Source organism: Heliangelus exortis, chromosome 3, assembly GCF_036169615.1.
Source record: "Heliangelus exortis chromosome 3, bHelExo1.hap1, whole genome shotgun sequence".
Classification (NCBI taxonomy): domain Eukaryota; kingdom Metazoa; phylum Chordata; class Aves; order Apodiformes; family Trochilidae; genus Heliangelus; species Heliangelus exortis.
In genome coordinates, this window is record NC_092424.1 from 17382386 (window position 1) to 17407342 (window position 24957).

General features: G+C 42.3%; 1 long non-coding RNA gene across 1 annotated transcript in view; it reads left to right on the forward strand.

Annotated features, from left to right (window-relative positions):
* Positions 1-24957, forward strand: part of LOC139794199 (uncharacterized) — a 73032-nt gene that overhangs the window by 11820 nt on the left and 36255 nt on the right. The gene's annotated exons all lie outside the window — the stretch shown is intronic.

Genomic DNA, 24957 nt, shown 5'->3' on the forward strand with positions numbered 1-24957 from the left:
TGTTCTCCACATGTACCCGTGTCTGCAGAGGTGTCTCTACACGAGAGCAATGTCTGCATCCTCACTGTGTGGGAGACCAGGTGTGCTGTGGGATGGAGGGGGGCTCAGGAAGCCAGAGATCTATTTCTGGCTTTGTCAAGGACCTGGCATATGACCTGGGGAAAGGCACTCTGCCTCTCACTGCCTGTGTTTCCTTTCCTGTTTATACAGCCTGCACATACCTCAGGCAGAGTTTTCTCTGTGCTCAGTGTTGAATGTCTACATCTCATTTCTGAAGGACTATGGCCCTTAACATCCGAGGGTACATAAATTATGAGAAGGGGATGCCCATTATGATCACAGTCAGGAATTTGTCTGTGAGCAGCAAACACATCTGCTTTTTCCTGTGAAAGGTAGATGTTTCTTTCTGTCATGACTGTTAAGTCAGTTCTTCCAAGTTAAGTCATCTTGATTGAAGTTCCGGATAATTATTAATGTAGTAGTCCCTGCACTTTCTTTTTTAAAGGTCAGAATGGACTTGAGAAGTTAGGATGCTGAAACAATAGTTTCTTGCATATAGGTCTCTCTTGACTGTTATAGTACATTTACAAAACATACTTGTGGTATGTAGTGACAACAATTTATGTGCAGGTAATAATAATTCAGAAAAGAGTACTTTTTTGGGGGGAAAATACATCACCAGTGCTATGAGATAGGTGAAATGGCTGCATTCCCAATGAGGAATGAGGGCCAGGATGCCAGGCATTAGTAAGGACTGCACTCTGCTCCCCTCTCTGGCTGAGCCCCCTAATGGGGATCGTGGAAAAAAAAATCTTTTTTTTTAAACTTTTTTCTTGTCCATAGAGGCACCCTTAGCTTTCAGGCCAGTAGACCTCACTGGGTAGTTCAGCTCACTCTTTGCTTGCCCTCACACACCTGCTCTCACCCCATGGACACATGGGCCAGACCACCGTGTGGTCTGACTTCAGTAGTTGCACTCAGGTATGCATACATACATACATGCATAGTGAATGGGCAGTCCCTCATGCAGTGAAAAGAGTCAGAAATCAGTTTAAGAAGAAGATAGGGCAGGGTGAAGCCAGAGGAGTGTACCAAACAGCCAACAGGTTATATGTGACCAACCTGTTACATCTATCCCATTTTCTCTCTTTTTTTTCCCTACACTTTTTTCATTCCCAAATCATCAAAATCCCCCCCTTCTAGCACCTGATGCCTTCCCTAATTATCATATTGTGCAATCCCAAATTGCTTTTCCCTCACATCCCATAGCATGTCCCATACCCCCAGGCAGCAAACCTTCTCCTGCTCTAGTGATGACCATGACCCATCTTGATGCATTTCACACCTGGACACTGGAGCTTAGGACCTGCTGGGACAACCCAAGGAGATGCCTAGGCAGAGTGTCCTTCTTCCAGGTCCTTAATTTGGCTTCCAGCCCTGTCCTTGTTCTTCTGTGCTCCTCTGCAATTAAAAGATCAGGCTGCAGTGGGCTGATGGCCCCTGTGACAGGCTTGGAGATAGCCAGACCAGGGTTTCTTTATTATTTGGCTTCCCCTCCTGCCTCTGCCCCTCTGTGCTCATTTAGGCATATGCAGGTAAGTTTTTTACCATGTAACCTAACACTCCTGAGGTTTTCTTTTAGACTCTCAAATGGATGAGGAAAATGTGGCTAAGCAAGAAAACCCAAATCTGTAGCTGGCTAATTCGTGGCCACCCAATAGGCTTAGCACCTGAGAAGTGCATGCATAATCCTTGACAAAACCATATAGTGAAACCTAAGGCAAAACAACATAGCTACTTTTCCATATTAGCAATTCATATCTTGCTTGCTGTTTTTTTAACCATCATTCTTCAAACCATAAGTACAAAACCATAATTAGTATGCAGAGCAGATACAGTAACTTCAAAACCAGAAATCAAGCAATAGGCCCTGAGGCAACATAACCACATCTTGGTTGTCACTAGCGTGTTGCAGGGGTAATAATGATGTATGGAAGTGTATGGCTTCATGGGAAGATGAGATAGGAGGCATTTATGAAGGTTAACACAATTTCTGCACAAAATTGAAGGGCTTTATCTGATGATGATGATGTTGGTAACAAACTCTTAGTTTTGCCCTTATGGGGAGTTAGGCTGCTGGTTATTTGTCAAGCTGTTGTCTGTAGCAATGGCAAAGCTATCAGGTTCCCTCTTCTACTCCTGTGTCACCTAGTTAGCAAATTCTCCTATCAGCTGCCCACCTTCTTGTCAGCCTGGGCAAGCGTCAGACCTGAAAACAAGTCTCCTCTCCACTCCCAGTTTTTGCAGAAATGGCTTTGGTAAATAAAAAAGCAAACTGGAAGAAAGGCACAAATTGCGAGTCTTTCTCTTCTGTGTGATGCTGGGTGGGGGTTGCCTGCTGAGCACAGAGCAGTCTTTTATGAAGTGCTTACTCTGATCTGAGTGGGCTGAGCTGGCCAGGGGTCACGCAAGAACTCAGTGCAGACAGACAAGGGGATTAGTTGACTGCAAGCCTGAACCAGATAATTGGGCAGTATCTTAGGTCTTGTCCACACTAAAATAAATAAATAAATAATGGCACAGCCTTAAATATTCCAGAGAGCTCTGTTTTATGCAGTGCACGAATACAGTTGAGCCAGTACTGCTAGTGTGGTGGTATCTATTGGGGTGTCTTTCCCATTCATTCCCATCTATGAAACCAGGAATGATTCTGGTGAAAGATACTCAGAGAGCTGTTTCCTTGTCCCTGTACTACTGGCCTCACACAAATGTACTGGCACAGTGGCTGCCTGGTAACTGGGCAGGACCTCATCCTGAAGGCACATTGCACAGTGTGTGTGTGCATCAGTGCTCACAAAGCCTTTCAGTGAAACCCACCCCAGACACAGTCATCCCCCCCCCCTACACCTTTGGTGGGAAGATGCAAGAGAAAGGAGGAAGAGGGTAAACCACTCTGCTGTTTCTTAAAAAATAAATCCCTTGCATTTTTTTTTTTTACTGAGATTATTTTCCAGGTGAAAAATTTAAGAGATCACTTAGTGCCCTGCTCCAGAAGCCTTCTGCCCTCTCCCTGCATGGGAACTTGTTACATTGTTCTGAGTGGTTGCAGATGAATACTACAATGTTTACTCTTGGAGAAGTTATCTGTGATAATCTGGGTAAAGAACCAGCACTTCAAAGTGAAGATAAAACATAGATAAAAATATCTTTCCACCTGTGATCCTATTATTTGACTCTATTATTCTGTATTTTGACTAGTAGTTTCTAGTTTATTTTCCCTTCTTCCGCTAAAATAATTTGTAGGTTTAATTGAGGTTTTTTGAACTGAAAACTGATGCTTAGCACTTTTTTCTATTTTTTTTTTCCCACGAGAACCTCTCACTTTGTGGTTGCTTGAGGAAGTTGACTTAAGCAATTTCAAATGCAGTAGTGGCTTATTTAGAAAGAGACACTGGCCGTTAATACAAAAATGTTTGTCTAAATATGCTAACAGGTGCAAGAGCTGTCTGATCTCATGATGGTTACAGGAAACCTATTAACCATAGTGTTTGGGTTGAAGACAGGTCACACTAATAATTAAATGCAGAAAGCCAATTTTTTTGCTAAATCTTTTTTCTTTTTTTTTTCTTTTCCCCCTCGCCTCCCCCCAGTTTTTCTGGATACTACCCATACTCACAGTTGGAAGTTGAAGTTTTCTGTATTCTAGAGTTAGTATAAAAGGTTGTGACACTGATTAAAATCGGTGACAGTCGTAGCTGTAACGGGAACAGAAATAGAGGTGTGAGGTTAAGTAGATGTCAGCATTCATTATGAACTTTCGTGCTCTTTCAGGTTTCATCTTCTGAATGCTTTGTGCACACTGCTGAAATGAAGTTCCTGAAAATGTATTGTGAAAAATCTGAACTTATTGTCTGTTATTGCTTAGATTGCTTCTGGCTCTAAAGGCCTTGTGTAAGGTACTATTCTGATTTGGGGGGGGGGATGTTTAATTATTATTTTTTTTTTTAGGGCTAGGACTTTTCTTCCTCATTGTAAGGAGAAAGCATACACATGCACAAAAAATATCTTTGGAGTACCTCTCAGCTTTAAAAAGGAGGGACCCTCTTCTATATTACTGATTCTATCAGGTCTGGGCACTTAGGTGTGTATACAGCCCATCTCAAAGCTCTTTAGTGGCTGAGTGAAAATCTGCTGTCTTGCTGCATCACAGATTTCTGTAGGCAGGGGAACCCTGGTGATTGATTCATCCTTAGTTGTGATCCAAAGCATTTCACAGTGTTGATACTGATTTGCTTGCTGGCTGAATGTTCAGTGTCCAGGTTACCATTTTACTTTTTTTTTTTTCCCCACATTTTTTTTTTTTCTGGTTATGACTTCTAGATGAGATAACTAGCTTTGAAGCTGGTTGGTGCCATCTTGCTACTGTACCTAGCTGTGATTCATCAGATCATGTTTGTGGAGCATGTAACTCATCAGGGACTGAGCATGGTGGCGTTTCTATTTGAAATCTACCTCCTAAAGATGTTTAAGGAAAAAGACAAAATAGCTGTCTCTAGCATCTATCCTTTCCAGGACAGGAAGAACATCTGCTTGGCAAACAACAGCAAAGGCAGCAGTGCTTCTCAGAGGATAGTTCCACTGTGCCTGTGTAGAAAATCCAGTCTTTCAGCAGCAAATAAGATGTAGGTGAGTCTGCCCTGCAAAAGGAAAAAGATAAGTGCATCATCTGGTTAGAATGCCTCTTACTGTGCTGATCATGTCTTTCCCTGAGCAGGGCAAGGTAACACACAGAACAAGATTTTGTTTTTCCAGATGCCTTCTGAGGTGGTGAGGAGACTTCATCCCTGTCAGGCCTCTGCCTGCTGATGAACAAACTGGTCCACAGGGCACCCTTGGGTCTCGGTACCGAAGCCTCTCAGTTAGTCAGTCAGCTTGTGCTCCTGTCCACACCTTTGAAGCTGTGCAGCAGATAGAACTTGGTGGGTGTTTCCCTTAGGATTGTGACTGTCTTAGTGCTTTCAGTATTAAGGTCAAAAGTTGGGAGTGAGGTAAAATTAGTTGGAAAATATGAAAGCTAGACTTAAATGCTAAATCTGTAGGCTTTCATTCTTTTACCTGATGCTTGCAAGGTAGAAACATGCTTTCTGTAGTGTCCCAGAGACATCTTTCATTATAAACTATTTCCCTTGGTGTACAATCCCAAGCACAGTAACACTGCAGATATCTGTCCTCTGTTCATACTCTTATCTGGTTTTCTTTAAACAGTCATATACGTGTTTTTAGATTTCAAGTGTCTCAGTGTTGATAAGGAGTGATGATCCAGTGATTCAGGACTGAGTTTGCTGTGTTCTGCTACAAATTTCTCCCTAGCCTTCAGCATGTTGCTTAGAATCTCTGGCTGTAGAACACATCCTCCTTGGCTGGGAAGCTATCTTAAAATATAAGAATGATCTAAGAAATTCCTGCCTTGTAGTCAAGTAGCCTGTTTTTTCTCCTGCCTGGTTCATCCCCCACTGGCATCTCAGGAACTCATCTGTGTGTGGAATAACCCTTTATTATACAACTGCTTTCAGAGTATAAAGTTTTGTATTACTCTTTTAGCAAGGAATAATTTTTGTGTTCTTAACATTTCCTTCCTTGTGTTGTTTAAACACTCAGATCTGTATAAACTTGGTTTGATTACCTAATTATTTTTAAGATTAATTTTCCAGTCTAATGGATTGGAAAATACCTCACCTGAGGTGGAGAACATATCTTAGGTAGGTATCTTCTGAATGTTCCCTGGAGGCTAGAGTAGTATTTTTGCCTCTCTGGATTCTGCATATCCTATGTGTGATCTTGTCTTTGCTTGGAGTGGCAAAGCACCCACCCAGGTCTGTCCACTCCTGTTCACATACATTTTAATATTATAGCTGTAGGAGAAACTGTAGAGAAATGGGAAGAAGAGTGACTTAATACTACAGTAGCTTGTTCTTCTATGGTCTGTCATGTCACAAAGCTGTCACCATGGTTGATCAGAGAAAGCATTCCTGAAGATATGGGCTCTGCATTTTAGTAAAGGCAAAAATAATCTGCTTTGCACCACATTTAAATCAATGATGGCAGATGTTGGGTTTGGTAGCAGAAAATAAGGCTGGAAACAGTTATCAGAACAATACATCACGAGCTTGAAATAGGGCCAATCCAAGCAAATGAGAGGTGGAAAAAAAGTTATTTGCATTACAAAAACCCAAATCTTTGCTACTCAACATGGTATTCAGTAAAGCCACAACAGATGCAGTGACATCAAATCTGTTCTGTGGTGAGGAGGTAGCCACCTTCTCTAGTTAGAGATGAGTCTTCGAGGGAGCAAAAAGGTTTCATTTGTTTGCACTTCAGTGTTGTCTTTTGTTCTTATATTGGCTTTAAAACAGCTTCCTTCAGGAGGGAATTTAGAGAGGAGGTAAACACTACTGCTTCTTATCTCTCATGCTACTCCTTGTGTGAGTGAGAAAATGGATATCCTTCTCAAAACTTGTATTGATGACATTTCACTACCTGAGCCTGGTGATTCAGTCTAAATATCATGATTGACCCCATTTCTCACACCCTGACTCAGATGACTCACACCCTGACAAGGTGGGTGACCCGTCCACATCAATACTAGCATGATGAGAGGGAGACTTGAAATAGTATTAAATTTAATCCAAGGAGGCACAGCACTTTGTCCATTACAGAAATATGTATGGTGTGGAGTTTGAATGTTTTGCACCTCTTCAGGAACTCTTATTTTGGTATATGGGTAGCAGAGCCTTTATGCATGTCCTAGAAATACTAAGTTCTTGTCAGGAGTTTGAGGTTGGACATAACAAAAAACACTAATCTGCCACAATTGCACTGCACCTTTCTCAAGACAGCTCCACTAAAAGACCTCTTGATTTAAAATATGGAAATTTAAGAGCACATGTGTTTCAGTTGCAGAGGACCAAACTATAGCCTTTCTAAATATGTTTCTAAATAAGATTTCTAAATATGCATCCATCTTTCAAGGATTCACAGGAAGCCCGTGTGTGGCCCATTGGTGCTTTGCATCCTCTATTTCCATCCCCCCACTACAGATCTCTATAAAATGTGGTACCTAGTACAAACTTCTGGAGTTTATTAGAAATCCAGGATTCATCTGACTGAAAGAAAAAGATTCGTATTTTTCAGATGGGACTGGAGCACACCCCAGGGATGTAGCAGACCCTAGCACTCTTTTTGACTTGCCACATTCTCTTTTCCACTCTCTCCTCCCTTAGTATCATGCAATCTGTCATTCCTGCCCTTTTCACCAAGGAACTCAGCACTCAACAGCATGTTCTGAAAATACAGTTTTTGTACCTTTCCTTTTTCTCTCTGCTTGGATCCTCTCACCAGTGGTATTAAGTCATTCTTCTTGAGAAAGGAAGCCCTGGGAGGGTGGAGACGGGGCAGATGCCAGCTGTGGTTCTGTCCTCTTCAATGCAAGCAAAATGCTTTTGGAGATCTGTCCACAGCTCTCTGCCCACAATGACTGAAGCACCCTGGAGATAGATCAGGGGCTAAGAACCAGCATAACCCTCCATGCTCTTTCCTGCCCAAATACCATGCAGGAAGTTTGAGCCACCCTCAGCTGAGGTCCCTGTTACTCTTGCCAACAAGCACCGTGATGATGTAGGAAAGTCAATATAAATGAAGAAAGGGTGACAATAACTTTTGCCTCCTGGAAGAGGAAATATATTTTGTTACAAGGTGCACAATACATCTTGGTTAGTCAACGTATGTAAACCAAGGGGCCTGGGACAGGTGATTTCATAGGTGCATGAGACACACAGTGAGCCTGAATGTGGCCATCTGCATAGGCGTGAATCGCGATCACCTGGTTCACTGAACGTGAATCAGGATTGAGACATGACTGCTAAAAGCAACAGATTTATCATAAGATACTAAAGCCAAAGAACAAGAAGTATTTGAGCATTGCCATGGTTCTGTTGACACAAGAAAATGCCTTTGTGCTCTACTGAGTCCACACTATTCCCCATTTAGAGCAGAATTGAAAGCCACAGATTTACAAGATCACTATCTGATGTCCTTGGTCCTGTTGAGCTGCTATTTTGTTGGCATTGGCCAGTAAAATATTTAAATTCTGGAAATTATTATTTTTTAAAAATTTTTATTGAAAATAATTCCAGGCTTCCATGAGATGAGCTGTGCATTTGGAAAAAATTAGAAAACCACTAAATAGGTAAAGAAGCAAGAGCAATGCTGAAATACCAGACTTGGAAAGGGGTTACAGGAGCTGCTTCTAAACTGGAATCTGGGTGTGAGTCTTGCATCCACCCTTCTTTTGTATTTAAAGCAATAGCAGATCACATAGATATTCACCTGTGTCCTGTAGGTATGCACAATGAAAACAGCTTGAAAAGTATTTTTCTTATTAAAGTGACACCTGGGAGAAGAGTTTGTGGCCTTTAAATGTTCACTGTGAATATCAAAGAACATTTGTATACTTTATAATGAGGACCATTACCTTGAGCTTTTTAGTCTCTAAATGCCTTGTTATAGTCAGTAATGACTGCTGCTGATTTTTGCTTTACTCTTCCAGAGAAACTAAGGCAAAAAAAAAAGAGTAATTTCCTCTGAGCTACCTTGGAGCTTCATGCTGGTGCAAAGGAGAAATTTTGGTCTCATAAGCAAACGTTCATCACTACATTTTATACTTAAGCTTATATTTTAACTCTGAACTAAATATAACAAAAAAATTGCTTGAATGCTTCTCTGACCAGAACTGAACAATTCTTGCCTTGAATTTTCCGCACTTGTGGTGAAGCAGATATGACTATTAACAGTCTCCACAATGCCTTGGTGGCATTTATACTGGCAAAACACATTATATATGAAAATATTTTAGGATCAATAAATGAAAGAAGAATAGCCAGATGTGGTTTATGCCACTGAAATGCCTTTTAAGATAGAAGAATCACCATTGGGCATAGGAGTGAAGGAGATCACTCTAGGGGCATGATCTCTGCCCATTCCTAGCAAACTGTGGTTACAGTCCATGATTTCAAGCCTGAAAGAAACTGTACAGAACCAAAAGCACAGGAGGTAAATAGTTCAGTCTTGCAAAAAGGTTGAAGTTAATGTTCATACTTGATAAGAAAGAAAACACTTTTAAGGCTGGACTAGTAGGTTTCAGCTCTGCATTAGTGTGGGGGTTTTTTTCCAGATATGTAGGAGAGTTGATCTGAGAGGGTGGGGAGGAGGTAAAGGAATAGCTCTGTCAGGGCTTTTACATCCTTTTGTCCCTCTAAAACAAGGTTAGGTAGATGACCTAATGAATTAAAACAAAGACAATTTACCAACACAAGGTACCCCAGGAATTCAGTACAAAACAGACCTGCCTTTGGCCATGAATTGTGATTGACATTTGAGCCTGGGCTCACTTTCAGAAAAGATGTGAAGAACTTGGATAGAAATCTGCTTCCTGGGCAGGAAGCCATGTGAAAGAAGGGAATAATTTTCAGCTTGCTTATTTGCCCATAAGTGTTAAACCATACAACACAAGGTTATTGCCTGTCCAGAAGTTTCTCAGCAATATTAGAAGTTCACATAGCCCTCCTTGTCTTTTTTCTCTGCTGCAAATTTATTTTCAGCTGAGGAGATGATCTAAACTGTATCAAACATTATGCTGGGAACAGTTCACACTACTCTACTCTAGACAGAAAAGACTGATTCTGATTTTTGGAGGAATATCAGCCCTACTATGCTCTCAAAAATCATGGGACTACCACCATAATCCTGTGTGGGGCATGCAAAATTTGAGCTATCCAGGGAAGTCCAGTCTGGGTTTTGTCTGATCTGCAAAGGATGAGATCATGGAACCAAATAGATACAATTAGCAATAAATTTATTAATACAAAGATCTTTTATCTTCTTTCCTTATCACCATGTGTGTTTTATCAGGACTTTGTATTTACCATCAAGATCAGAGGCAGGCCCTTCCTCAGGCCAGTTAAGAGGTGGCTTTGAGTAGCCCTGTGTAATAATCTACCTCTTGTCATTGCCAGAAGAGTGAACCTGGAGGAAGACTGACATTCAAATAATAAAATTTGGGGGGTAAGGTTTATGAATACTGTGTCCAAAATGTATATGAAGTCGTGTCTTGGGAAGACAGCTCTTAGGTCTAGGAGGGAGGGGGTTTTCTGGTTTCTAGTTATAACTTTTGTCCAATATATGGATAAAAATGGAGCACACCAGAAACTGTGACTCTTGCCAACACAGCTCAGGCAGCTGAGCGTTACAAGAGATAATAATGCTCCTGGCAACAGGTTGAGCTGGATGTTTCTAGCAGCTGCTATCAACCTCTTGGCAAAGATAGTTGTTTTATGGTATGATGGAGTGATTCTTGGCATCTTTCTAGGGAAAGAAGGTATAAAATTGAGGGGAAATTACTTTGAATATAAGCTATAACAATATGCCATGATGATAGAAATGTACCTCGGAGTGTAGAATAGAGAATCTTGAAAATTATGGCATCTCTGCAGAGGGTAGAAAAATACCCCCAGGGTATCATTAGTCAGTGATTTCTACTCATCAAAAAGGTCCATTAGGAGTGGCATCTGGATTTGTTTCAAATAGTCTATCTCTGGATTGTGGGAATATGACCTAGAGGCTTTTCTTCCCTCACAGGTACTCAGTTCTCAGGTGCTTGGCATTTCTTTGCTAGCAAGATGTTTGAGGAAAGGAAATACAGGGTTAGAGTAGAAGGTCACAGGTACTTTACCCCTGGCACAGGAGAAGGAAAATGCATGGTAATCTAGAGTCTAATATTTCTTGAACCCTCGTGTACTGGTGTAATACCTCTCACTCTCCCTTATAAGCAGCCCAGAAGGCATCTTGGTGATTGTGGGAGCACTTGAGGTGATGATCACTTGCAATCACAATGAGGATTTTATGAGTTTCCCGTAGATATGTGGACCGTGCAGGGAAATATTTTCAAGGAGCTTTAGCCCTCTGTTCTCTCCAATAGATTCAGAAGCCAGTTTTGAAAACTTGTCTTTATGGATAGAAAAATGTATTGAGTTTTTGTTTTCCTTGAATTGTATACCATGCTTGAGAATGTTCTGAGTGGGATAGTTTTGCATCTGTAAGTATGCTCAAACAGGCCATATTGTCTTAATCAGACATTGCACAGGGAGTTCAGTTTCCAGACCATAGTTCATTTGTGTTTTGTCATCTCCAAGAAGCATAAGCAATTCACTCTACCCATGAAATGCATCTTTTCTATGGAGTCTATAGGAAAACTGAGTAGCACAGAGAAGAAAAAATGTACTTACAGTTTATTTCAAATATAAAACTGAAAGTCAACAAGCTTTACATACTGTACAGTGTACCTGCAACTGAATCCAGTATGATTTAGCTTCAGCTGTGCCTGAGATTTAATTAACTGCATTGTCAGCATTTGTGCATGCAAAATGCTTGGTACCAGGTATCTGCTGTCAGAAGCTGGGTGTTGATGCGACTGTGTGTCATCAAGACCAAGACTGATTTCTTACCGTGGAAGTTTTAAATTCCAGCACCCAGGGCCTCTGTTTTTTAAGATGTTATTTGCACAAAGTGGCATTTTCACACAAAGTACCTTCTAACAAGATCCCAAGTCTCAGCCTCTGGTATTCATGCACATGTTTGCACATGAATGAACTTACATAAACAGGCATTTGTGTGCTTTATTGCTTCACTTTTCTTAGGTAAATACTTATGAGAAAATATGCATGCATCTGGGAAGAGGCCATTAAAAACTTCTTATCAGGGCTAAGCTGTTTCAGCATTCTAGGGGGATGATAGCTTCTTTTGCCAGGGGTTTGCTGTCCTTAAAAAGAGTATTGCTAAAGGGCAGCTGTCTAGAAAAATAAGGTCATCTTACCCGTTGCTTAGTGGGGAAGCATTAAGTTCAGCTTTTCGACTCAGTATTGCACAGTTGTTTTAATGAAGACTCATTCAGCATGATTCTTGTGCTGGTCTAGATGTTCTTTCTGCTTAGTCATCCCGGAGGGCTTAGTCTCTTACTGTTTTTTTGTTATAAGCATAAACATTGTCTGACCATCGAGGGAGGCTTTGTCTGTGATCAAATCTGCTGGTATTAATGTTTCCTTTAGGAGCTAATAAGAGCACCTCAAGAAAAAAATGTTTTTTTTTTATCTTGAGGGAAGATTGCTGAGTAGAGCAAAACATACACAAATTAGTGCTGTGTGTGTTTCCCTGGAGTAAGTCTGAAGGGTGGATGGGTGAGAATATGTAATAAAAACTCCAAGAATATTTTGAGTAATATTGTGATGTTCTTCTTTTATTGTTCTCGTTGAACTATACTGTTCTGCTTCATAACATATTTGTGTGAAGCTCCACTCCCCCAAAACTTATTTTATATCTGTAAGTTCCTCTTCAGGTCTGAAATCTTATCTGAAATATGTGTGTGTGAACATGACTTCCGCCGCCAGTTGTAGTTATTAAACTGTATAACCCTGTATATTTCCTGCTTTATAAATATTCTGCCTTTAAATCTGTCCTTTCAGAACTGAGGTAATTGAGGGGAGAGGTGGTAGTTTAGGAGTTTGTGGTTACTTTTCTTCTATTTCAACATGCTTCTCCTTCATGCTACTCTGTAGCATTCCTTGACAATCTGTCTACATAAAATATTGACAAAAGATTCTAATTCTTAAATTAAAACTTTTAATAAATATCAGCTGTATCTTGGAATCATAGAATAATCTCCTATTTCTTGCTTTTCTAAGGCTGTTAACAGCTGGACCCCTTAAAATTCAGGACGGTGTTAAGGTCCCCACCCCATGTTTAGATCAGTACATTAGACTCCCAAACTTTCTCATGTTTCTGTTGAATTCAAAGTCTCCATGCTGACATCAGATTTCACTATCTGAAGCCACGGAAGACCAAATGAGATAGGAAGGGCTAACCATGGAAACTAACCGTAAAAATAATTTGACCTTGCCTGCTGGTGGGCTGCAGACTGTAATTTGTTCTGCAGATGGGTTTTCTTGTTCAAGCAATGTACAGTTGGTAGTCTTGAAATAGAATTGAGGAGCAACACTTAGTTTTGTTTCTCTTTGCTCACTTTGTGCAGAGGAACTTCCTTCAGAAAGCTGTGGTGGTTCCTCCAGCATATCTGAAAATTGCAAGAATAGCAACTGGGTTGGGAGAAGGTGAAGGGACATCTGCAAGACTACAGCCTTAGAGGAAATTCAGCATTTTATCTTCACAGGGGGAGATCTTCTAGCTTGCTATAAGGGGTGTCTGCTAAATGGATCTCATTTTGTCCAGGGTGGTCAGTGCATCAGGCTGTTTGTGGGGTTTAATCTAATATGTATTAACTGATGCCTGTGGACTCTCTCCTGCCACTATTTATGATTACAGTTCAGGAGGTTGGCTTTTAGTGATTGCTTAGTTACAAGTGAAGCAAGTGCCAAATACAAAAATGTTTCTCCATCAACCAGGGAGAGCGCTACGCCTGTGGGAATGCAGAGGAAAAGGGTTGTCATGAAGCTGTGGTGCTTTTGTCTCTAGTTAGGTATTGATCCAGTCAGCAGGTCTATGGATTACTTTCTGTGAAATACCCTTTTTGTTGATGCAAGAGAGATGAGATGAGGAGATGAGCAAAAATTGCCCAAAAGATTCATGTGCAATGCCAATGCAATGCACTGCTATGCCAAAAAGAAGTGCAATGCAAAAGTGTGAAAACATTAATGGTGAGTGGTAACTGCTTAGAGGTAGAGGTGACTTATATACCTCCTCTTACATTGTCAGCCCATTACTAAAATTCCTCTTTCTTGCTTAATATTATTTATATCTATTTAAATTTCTGTAGAGCCACAAATGGTGTCAAGATTCCACCACTGGAAGTATCTTGAAAACCAATAGGGAGAGAAAATCCCTGCATCTGAGAGCTTCAAACCAAAATGGACAAGTGAGGCAAGGAAGAAGGGGGTGCTACACCAACACTTCTTCCAGAGCTTTTGTTCTTCCCCATGTGGCTGCAGAGTCTCCTTCCTTTTCATGGTCAGGAAGCTGCTGTCCCCCATTCAGCACACCCTCTGTATTTCCAAATGTATACTCAAGACTAACCTTCAGAACCCCTCGGGGCACCCTCAGATCATCTGCAGAGCTCTGGAACTAAAATGAGGCAAAAGCTGCCACTGGGGGATGACTGGCATGGTCTCCATTTCTTAGTCCTCCTGCTGAAACTGATGCTCCTGCTTCTCCCTGGGTTGCCCCTCGGTGCACCCGTCAGTCTCCTATGACTGCAGAGGGGCAAGGAGAGCCCCATGGCTTCCTGGGGCACGGCCTTCCTTAGCAGACGTGCGTGGCTGTGGTGAGGGTGCTGTTGTTCACGTCTCTGCTCTCTTCGTGCTGCTTTTTGGCCTTCTCCATTCCTCCCTCCTTCCCTCCCTCCCTCCATCCCGTGCCAGCCGGTGCCGGTCCCCCCGGGGAGCAGTGCCCAGCTGGGCCAGGCAGCTGGCATGGCGGGGTCAGGAGGCGAGGGCAGCCCGGTACCAGCTGCACCCTCGCACAGGAAAGGCCTCCGTGGGCTGTTCCCACATCTGCTGAAGAGGCGACGTGTCTACCCCCTTCCCCGTGGCGTGTGGCTTGGTGCCCTGGCAGCTGGGCAAACGCCATGGGACTCTGTCCCATCCTCCCTCTCTCTGTCCCCCGTGGAAGGACGATCCATGCCGGGGGAATGCTTGGGAGGGGTGGCGGCTGCCCCCAGGCTCCACCCAGGGTGTGAGCTGCAGCACAGAGGGGGATTCTGCAGGCTGGGGCAGAGCCTGGTTTGTACCAAGAGGGAGAGAGAATTTGGGAGGTGCAGTAGGATGAACAGGGCTGTGCTTTGAGGAGCACCATCACCCTTTTCCATCTCTCCTCCTGTATGGCTTTAAACGCTGTTCCATCTTCCACCTTGCTTGAGCCCGTGTTGCCGTGCTGCCTGCTTTCCATGCCCAGGCTGTGGTTTGTGAGCTGCCCCCGTGCAGCACTCCCCATGAGATGACTTTATTACCTCTCCTTCTGCAGAAGGTGGTTTGTCTTAGGGGAGTATTTGTGAAACTCCATACAGTCGTGAAATAATGTCTGAAATAAGCGTTGCTGAAAGAAAATGGATCCCACCTATTGGTGTGCAGCAAGTATACTGGGGCTTCTTAAACAGCACAGCTTGGGAATAACTCAATTCCTTAATTAACTTTCTTTTTCTGTGACAAACCCAGGCTGCTTTATTCTTTCCCCATGTCTGGGAGGCAGTACGGTATCTAAAGACTTCAGTAAAGCTACATGTTGATTTTAAAGAACACCTGTGTCTTGAGGCTGATTGTAGGGGATCACTGTCTGTCATCAGTCATCTCGTTCAAGCTTAATAACCAGTTTGTTGTCAAAAATATCTGTGTTTTGGAATTAAGCTGACACCTTTGTGTTCTGTTTCTTTGACAGATTAGTTTGCTTTTCCTCTGCTCCTGTGCAAAGGGTGTCTGCCACCCTGGAACCAAGCTCCCTTTTGAAATAACTAGTATATACCTGTGAACAATTCATGAAAGGATTGGGGCATTTTGTTTCTTCATTAGTTATTCCTAGTTAAACATCAGAGGATCAGTTGAGATAGTTGAAAGCTAAAATGCTTTTTCTGTGCAGAACTCTTCAGATCCATCAGCTCTTGGTTATTTACCTGCCATGGTACTGCTGATGGCTGGCTCAGGTTTGTCTCCTCTGAAGGAGGAAAGCAGAAGCACGTTCAAACACCTGGTTTCTGTGGGCTGATGTGGGCTCTGGCTAATAGTCATGCATACTTGCTGTGGTGGTAGCATCCATCAAACTGGTACTGTGATCCACCCTCTGCTCTCTCCCATCTTCCCACATTTGTCCCTTCAGCCAGGCTCCACCTGATACGGAGGATGATGCTGTGATACCTTTATTCCACAAGTGGGAAAGGGCAGGAGATGAACAGCCTTTTCCTGTCTTCTCACCAGGGATACCTCCTCCTTTCTCCTAGGAAGGTGCTGAGGGTTAACCAGACAGAGCCCAGATGGTAGTGTTGGCCTCTGCTGTGGCATGGTGAACCTTCACCCCATCTCCATGAACTGGTTGGGGAGAGGAGGTTTGGACACTGGTTTAGTCATCCCCTAGAAGCTCCACTGACTCTCAACTAGGACATTACAGATGATGTGAATGATTTAAAGCTTCTGTCACGGCTTGGTATGTATTGAACAGGAGTGTATTTCCCAGTTTTGGCAGATGGCTTTAGGAGGAACTGTGTTGCCTGGAATTTGTCTTTGGGTGCCTTAATACCTTGAATGGGAGCTGAACTTTTCCCAGATTTAAACCATGGCTCTGTGCTTGTTGTGCTGTTATCAGACTACAGGCTAAAAGAGAGAAACTTACCTCCTCCCTATCTCCATGACATTTTACAGGTTTATCCAACATCTTTCTGACAACTCTGAATCACCACTGAACTTTATACATTCACTGTGATCAGATTTAGTGACACCCAGAGTAACCTGGATGATCAAGGAGGAGTGCTCTGTGACCTCCTAACTCTGCAGTGTACTTGTCACCTGTTCAACAAATAGTCTGAGCAGCTACTAGGCATTCAGAGGATCAGAAACAAGTCCTTCTCTATCTAATATTTTAGATTGTGACTATGACTTCACTTTCCAAAGCAAGGGTAGGATTGTGATTAGTATGTGGTACTAAACAAAAGCAGAAAACAAATGCCTAAGAATGAGCAAATTCAAGCCAAGGCTGTTTTGAGATTATGATTTCAAGTTTATCAGTGTTCCGTGGGGGCTGACAGTGTCTCCTTTTGTGGCACTGTCCCGTAATTGCATGTATTCCCTTGTAAGTCCCTTTGTGCATCTCTCTGTAACCCTATTGACTCGTGACAAAAAGCTCCCAGGAGCACTGGTGGGTTTGTATTGCAGACTGGGACAGCTCTGTAATGAATCCCCGAGTGGGAATTTCCATCTCTGCTTCTATCTTCTGTGTCCTGCCATGGATTATCTGTCTATGTGGCTCAGGGTTTTTAGGCAAATGAACTGGGAAGGTTCCAGTCCCTCCCCAGCTCCTAGACGCATTGTCCATGAGCACGGGGGGAATCGACTCCTCCATGTGGGAGTGTGGTCAGCACCACACCACCTCCCTGCTGCCTGCAGACAGACATTTGCTCACTGGACCATCTTAAGCCATTGACTTGGAACACCCCGAACATATTTGTGACCCTACCAAAGCAGTTAATGAGATTTTATTTTCATTTCAGCATGTTCACAAAGTGGAAAACACAGTGGCGCCCTTGTATCGACACACAGACTGAGCTCCTGTGAATTGCAGGGGATGTTGTAACAAGATGGCTTTCTGCCTTTAAGGTTTAGCAGAAAAATTCTGTAATGTCATTATGTTGTTGGGGTTTTTTTTTGGATTTTTTTTTTTTTTTTTTGCTATTACTTGCAAACAAGAATTGAATAAGCAAAGAAAGACCATTACAACTGTGGTTTCAGAGGCTGTTCAGCTTGAAACAAAGGGGTTTCTTCACATTCAACCTCATTAGTCTGATTAGTGGGCTTGTAAAATGAAGCATGAAAATGAAACATGACATAGACATGAACTGATTCTAATAAAATCCACACAGAGTGCTGCTTGGAAATGAAACAATGACAGCCATCTTCTCTGAGCTGTTTAAAAAGTTAAGTTTTCAAAGTAGCTTAATTTTTAGAGCCTGTAAATTACATTTCTGTAGTTGCTAAGGGGAGACACTAAGAAGCTAAAAGAATCTAACTGAGTCAGTTGACTATTTTATTGCTGGGTTTTTTTATTTGTTTGTTTTAAAATAGACCAGAAAAATTTGAAGATGTAACAAAACTGGTAAAAAGAAATGCTGGAAATGTTCTGATAGGTAGAAATGGATGACAGTCTACTTGCTTTCATTTTAAAAATGGAGAGAATACTCAGCACTATTTTCAAAAAGGCTTCTTTGTATCCTGACTTCTGCCTTCAAATGCACTTCTTCCTGTTTCCCTGGTAATTTCAGAAAAAGCTGCTTGGTTGGGTCTTGACTGGAGATCCTGAAGGACAGCAAGTTTATTCTTTCAGTTACTGGCACCAGGGGTGCAGGTGCAACACAGTCTCCTATATCTAGTGCTAGCTGTACAACTACAGCATAGTATGTTTAAAATTTAGTTTTGGATGCCTAGTTTTCTTATCAAAGCCCATGTCACTTTGAGTATGGACTGATTTCTTTCTAGGTACATCCCATACTGTCAAAACTAGGCCTGTCTCTCTGTGCTGTGTGCTGCACATGACTGCGTTTTTCTCCAAGTTCTTTTTCTTCTCCAGCTCACTTTAAAAAGAAAAAAAAAAAGGAAAATAATGAAAATGTACATTTCGATGCAGTATTACTTGCAAACATGAGTCACAGTGGTACAGACAAGATCCCAGAACTCCTTTTGCAATGTTGTGGTCTGCATTTCCAATAAGAGCATGTAGAAGAGGATTTCTAAATGCTGTTGGATGTTGTGAAAAAACAAGATGGAGATGCTTCGTCAGGAGAAGCCTGAGCATCTTGGTAGTGATGAAAGGGGAGGGTATGGATGGGGGGTGCAGCAAATGGGAGAAATACCTGTTTGCTGTAAAATTATCTATTTTGAGTGAGGGCTGCTGATTGCAAATGTGCTTTGTGAGCACTGCAGTGCTGCCTTTGGTCCTAGCAAGCTGCTGCTGCTGTGGTTTGGGTCACTGGGAAGAGCAGGGTAGGACACCAGCAAAGTGGGTGTGCTGTGCAGCTGCCCTCTGGCAGTCAGGTTTGGGGGTTTGGTATGAAAGTTGAAAAGGAAAAGTTGGGGAAAGCTTTCTGGGGTGATTTCCTTTTTAAGCTGCTTTTGCCAGGCCTGATTTTGCTCTGTAGTTCTTTAGCCACAAGGTATTTCCACAAACCATGGGAGTAACGCATGGCTGGGCTTTTTTTTACCTTCTTGCTCAAAATGTAAGAGAATTATGCATTATCTACATTAAATCTTTGTAGATGGGTTTGGTGGAGGTGACCTTTGCTGGGGCCATGAAACAAACAGCTTGTTTGGCTGCTCTACCTCTGGCCCACGACTTGAGGCCCAATGATGTCTGCAGGGCACAGCTCCAGTCCTGCAGCATGCTGGGCTCTCTTGTGATGGGCTCAGGAATGCTCTATGGAAATCATGGGATCCTGCCATTAGCTGGAGAAGAAAGGGCCTTGGGAACAGTTTTTCAGGGTCTTGGGAGCTGTCACCCCTCAACAAGTGGTTTGTAGTGCTGACTTTGTAGACACGGGGGATTTATTTCCTTGGCATGAATCAGAACATGATTTTGCCTGTGAGAATGAAAATATTCTTTGAGAGATTTTCATGGAAATGAGGAGTGATGTGAGGGAAAGAGAAGAGGAGCAAAGAGGATCACTTCTATTTTCTTGGAAATGTTGTGTGGAATGGTTCATCAGGAGGCAGTGGGAGCAATTACTGCTTTCTGAGCTGGCTTGTTTGGGATCCAGTCTCAAGGTACCCACCAGGGAAGGCATTCTCCTGGTAGCGCTTGAAGAGGAGCTGCTTTCAGCAGGTTTCAGTCTTTTGAGTATACCCAGCACAGCAGTCTGCCCTGCAAAGGCACCTGCTGTGGTTCTCAAACACAGGGCATTTTTACCTTGTTTATTATTTTCAGCATAGGTTTGTGGAATTTGTGCAATGAACAGGACAGAAGAACTCCTGGATAAACAAAATCATATTTAGCTTAAGTGTGTGTGTTTCTACTACATAACTTCAGTGTAAACAAACCCTGCCCAGCAGGGATAGTGTTGCAGAGAAAAGAATGAAAGCACTGTTGACTTGAACATTTCCTGTCTCTCCAGTGAACTTAAACGAATTCCAGATATTTTGCTGGTTCCTGATTCTTCTGGTTACCCAGACAAGTATTTTTGTGCCTTTCAATTTTTTGTAAAGTTGCTTCTTTTAGGTTTTGCATGGGGGGAGGGAGAAGGTGTAAGGGAGGAGGTTAGACAAGTCACTCTAAAAATGAAAGCACAAGCTGAAGTGTTTATTCAGTATATTAGGATATAATTGATGGTTACAAAAGCCAGGCTTTTGTACACTGCTCAGAGTTCTTGGGTGGCTTTGTACAGACTGCTTGCTGTGGATCTGGGAAAGGCAAAAAGGGGTGCTAGGTAAGAGCAGTTGTTCAAGCTATTGCCTATTATTAAATTTAATCTTTTCTGCAGAGAAGAGGTTTTGAGAGGAGAGAGAGAAGTTGACAAAAATTAAAGTGTGTAGTGTTGGTGTTTCTTTTATCTTTGAGATTTCTACAGTAATCAAAATGGAAGCTGAAAACTGAAGATGCTCTGCAGTGCAAAAACTGACTAAAGATTGAACAAATGGAAGTTGTAGAAAACAACCCATGTTAAAAAGTGTAAATATGCTAAAAATACAAGTATTTCTGTGGCTGAGCAAGGCACAGAAAAGCTCATCTTGATGTTTGCAGCTAAAGCTAAAATAATGGAGAACAATGTTTTTTTCCCAGTAAACTTCCATTGGCTTGCTTTCCATGAACTCCAGTGTCTCTGGAGGGCTGTAGTTAAAAACAGCAGTATCTGTGCTAGCAGTAAGGTGATGGACACAATTAGCATTGCCTGCTCTTCCAGGAAAAAAGCCAATAGATGTCATGTGACAGCTAAAACTGGACAGTGACAACATCCATTTGATGCTGTGTTTGATCCTGTGTAATACTCTTGTGGTGCTGTTGTGTGGAGGAGGGGCTGAATTAAAATGATAGGTATCTGTATTGATCATAAGGCTCATTGTATGAGGCAACTTCTGTGGTTTGCCACTTAGAAGTTTGTGAAATTTCTGCTACAAAATAATGCCAGGGAGCTGTGGGCTTTGGTCTGGGTATTTTTTTAGATTTGTGTTTTCCCTTTCTATCTCAAATTTGGCCTTTAACAACATCTTGAGAGAAAAAGAACAAGACTTTCAAGCTGCTGGTGTTTTTCACCACAGAGTCTGAGGTAAAATACAGTTGCATCAAAAGTTGTAACCGAGAAAATGCAACCCTGATGATGTCTTTAGAAATCCTCATTCTGGAAATCTCTGCTGAAGTGGTGCTGTGGTCATTTTGCTGTCACGCTCTCTGGAAGACATATGGGTGGGTTTTAGTTTGCCTGCTGGAGCACCAATCTTTGATTTTTCTGATTTATGGGTTTTAACTGGATCGAGGCATCTCTGCAGGTCACTGGGGTATCCTAGGATTCTCCAGGTTCTGAACTGCCAGCCTCTGGAGTGTATGAGGATTACCTAGGGCTGAAAACATGAAGGAACAAACTTGGACTTACAAATCACTCCCTAAGTGATCTTGCTAGTTACTGTCAAGAAAATTGCAGCATCTGGAATTGCTCCAACAAGTGTATGAACCTCTCTGTTTCAGGCTTTATTTTTGCCCTGAACACACAATTATTTGTATGAGGAGAAGGTCTGGGGAACAAAAATATGGTCTCTCTTCCCCCTTGTGTTTTGGCTATGGTGCTAATAAGGCTAAAAGAGTAAACCCATACTGCTCCTCTTATTGCTGGGAAATTGTTCTGGCTTTACAGACAGAGTTCAGCAATCAGGGGAAACTGCTCAACTCTGCTCTCATTTCCAAAACCGCAAGAGAAACTAAGTCTATCATTTTTTTCTGAAATCACAGTGTTATGGTGATGATGAAAGATAATAATGTCTGTGAGCCAGCAAAACCCTTTTTGTCAATACCCCACCATTACTTTCCTGAGTAGCAAATAGAAGCTGCCAGCTAATAGGTGAGGAGAATGTCCAAGATGACTCGGTGGTGTTGTTGCAGCTCTCAGGGGATGCCCTACATTCCTGTGACTGAGAACATTCAAATCTGCTTTCACACCAGGGCAGGGATTATGGTCTGACATTCCCAGCAGCTGGACTGGGAATGGGGTTTGGACATTTTCAATCTGAGCTCAGACCAAGAACCACAGAGGCTGAGGGTTTGGGCTGGGGATCTGGCTGATAGTTGTACCAAATAGACAGCAAAGGCAAGGGCATGACCAGAGAGAGACTGTACTGGAAGTCCCTGAATCTATGCTAAAATTTGCTGCCTGCTATGAGGGACGTGGAGATATGGGGCAGGCTAGAGCAGGCTTGTCAGGAGGGGAAGGTGAACTGGGGAGGGCATCACGAGGCAGAAACCAGAATGATGAAATCACAGATGTAGGTAAGGACTGGGAGCTAGGGGACAAATGGGATTGGAGTTAGAGGAAAGGTCAGGAATCAAGGCTAAGACAGAAAGGTTGCTTGCATGTCCAGCTGTTGAGACACTAGAGGACATTCCATGTTTGATGAATGAACAAGACACCAAGCTGCCAGTTCTGTGCTGTGGTTTATCTAGGACCTTTGGTAGGACCTTTTGGTCCTTCTGGAACTACATGCACCAATATGCCTGCAGGAGGCAGTGCTAGAGGTAGATTTCTTCTGTCACAAGAGACATCACTGATGGTTTGCCCTTTCCAATGCTGTGGGGAGGCAGAGCTTCACTCACCAGAGCTGCTGATATAATGTTCACTCTTGAAAAACCCAGCCAGTGCCAGTCCTTCAGATACCAGCTCACTAGCTTAAGAATCATGTAGTTTTAAAAAGTATACCTGGGGCAGTGGGGAGGTCTCCCTCTTGTTTTATGGTGCTGGTGTTTGGAGGATCCAGTTTGCTAGCTTTGGCTGTAGTTCCAAGAGCTAAACACAGATTTTTCAAGCAAGAATTTTGGGTGGTCACTTGTCTTTCTTGTTTTTAATGAAAGGGAGGTTAATTTAGTTTGTGTGTTTGTTTGTTTGTTTGAGATGTAACCCAGGTCCAAGCTGTTCTTCCAGCAGGCAGGTAAGGTACAGCAGATAGTACAGGGAGGGTTTCCACAGCTGCTGTTGCCTCCAGCTGCCTCTTGCTGCCTGGTTTCCTAGTCAGGAGTAGCCAGAGCTGGCTGGCTTGCAGGCAGGCTTTGCAAGTCAGGTTCACACTTGTGCTCCTTTTCCCTGGTGAGACATCTTAGCCATGTGTCACCACGTTACTAATGGAGAGGCACAACTAAAGAGAATTAAGTAAATCCTTGACTGTGGGATTGAGGTTTTTATCACCCTTTTATTTATTCATTTATTTTAAATTTGAAATAATCTTTAATGTCAGTATCCAAAAATGGGGTACATGCCAGTTGCTATAGCTTCCTACGGTGCTTTTGTAGCTTCAGTTGACTCAGGAAAGCAACAATGAGCAAAGTTTGGGGGAGCAGAAATCCACACCTGCCTTCCCTGCAGGGGAGAGTGAGCTCAAGAGCAATCATGGATGACCAAAAGGCAGCTGTTGTGCTCTGTGTTGACTTGTGCCAACAGAGCAGAACTCTGATGTGTGATAGATATTTTAAAAATTATTATTATTATTATTTTGCCCTGTCAAAATATTGTTAAGGATTTTCTTTTTTCTTAGAAATTGTTCCTTCCTCTCATGGGAATGCTATAGTAAAAGGGTTGGGGAGAAAAAAAGGAAAGAAAATAATGCTGTTTGTTTAGGTAGATGAATGCTTCCCAGTTATCTGCTGTAGCTCTTAAATAAGTAAATAAATCTGGCATGCCTGTAAATAAAGTTATAATCTCTTCAGAGAGAAGTAGCAAATGAAACATTCACCATCTAGGACTAGAGCAGTTGTACAGTGGACTGAGTGGTTTTCCTGTGCTCTGCCTGCTCTTGCAGTGAGCATGATGAATCACCTACTGCTGTCCACAGATCTCTGTACTGCTTAGGAGCTGGAGTATTCCCCAGGGAGAATGTTGGACTTTGCTTCAAGTTATCTGAACTTTTTGCAGTTCTATTAGGAATCACAATATATACCAGGATGTTGAGAATTTCCCATATTGCTTTTCTGTAACAATTTGTTTGATTAGCAGTGTGAACCTTACCTGCATGAAACCTGTGGTCTAGGGAAAAAGTGGGCTTGATCATTTCAAAAGGATGATGATAGAGTTGAAAATCAACTGGAGTCTGAGACCAGTCCAGTCACGAGAGTTTACAAAACTGCTGGATTTTCAGCACCACGTAGTGAGTGTTGAACAGCCTAGTTGAGATCAGTTTAGTCTATGCTGTTGGAAATGCAAGATCTGATGCCAAAAAATGGTGCTTAGGCAGTGAAAGATGATGTACACTTAAATCTCAAGCACTTCTGCTGGCCTACTGATGGGAAAGAAAATGTTTTTAAAAAGCTGTTCAGCAGAACAAAGCTGAGCTATTGTGCAATCTAGGTATTATGTTTCTGGCCAGGATTTGGTTCTTTTGGTACATAAATTGCAATGTAATAGCTTAGCTATCTGGGACATTCACATGCAAAAGGGAAAAGCCACGAAAACACACTAAGATAGAAATGTTTGGCTGTTGTAAAAGGGAGCTGGGGTGAGCTGGGAAGCTAGAGGGACTACTAGTATGTTCCTTAAACTGCCTGAACATGGAACCATGGAATCAGATAAATGGAATGGTTTGGGTTGGAAGGGACCTTAAAGACCATTTAGTTTCAAATCCCTTGCATGGGCAGGGACACCTCCCACTAAATCATGTTGCTCCAAGCACCTGGCAGCACTGTATTAGTGATAACTTTTAAAAGAGAGAAATTCATCTGACCAGGTTAATCTTTATTCAAGGGATTGGTTTTTTTTTTTTTTGGTTTTTTTTTTTTGGCCCCTCAGTTGGCTAAAGATCTGATGTGATGAGTTAGTCTGTTCAAATGCTTTTAAGAAGATGGTAACAGGCATGCCCACCATTCCCTCCTCACTGCTGGGTGTTGTGTGATTATTGTTAATTGCAACAGATTTCCAAGCAAGGAATTGCTTTCTAGGCCTGCTGAGGAGGAGGCAATGAT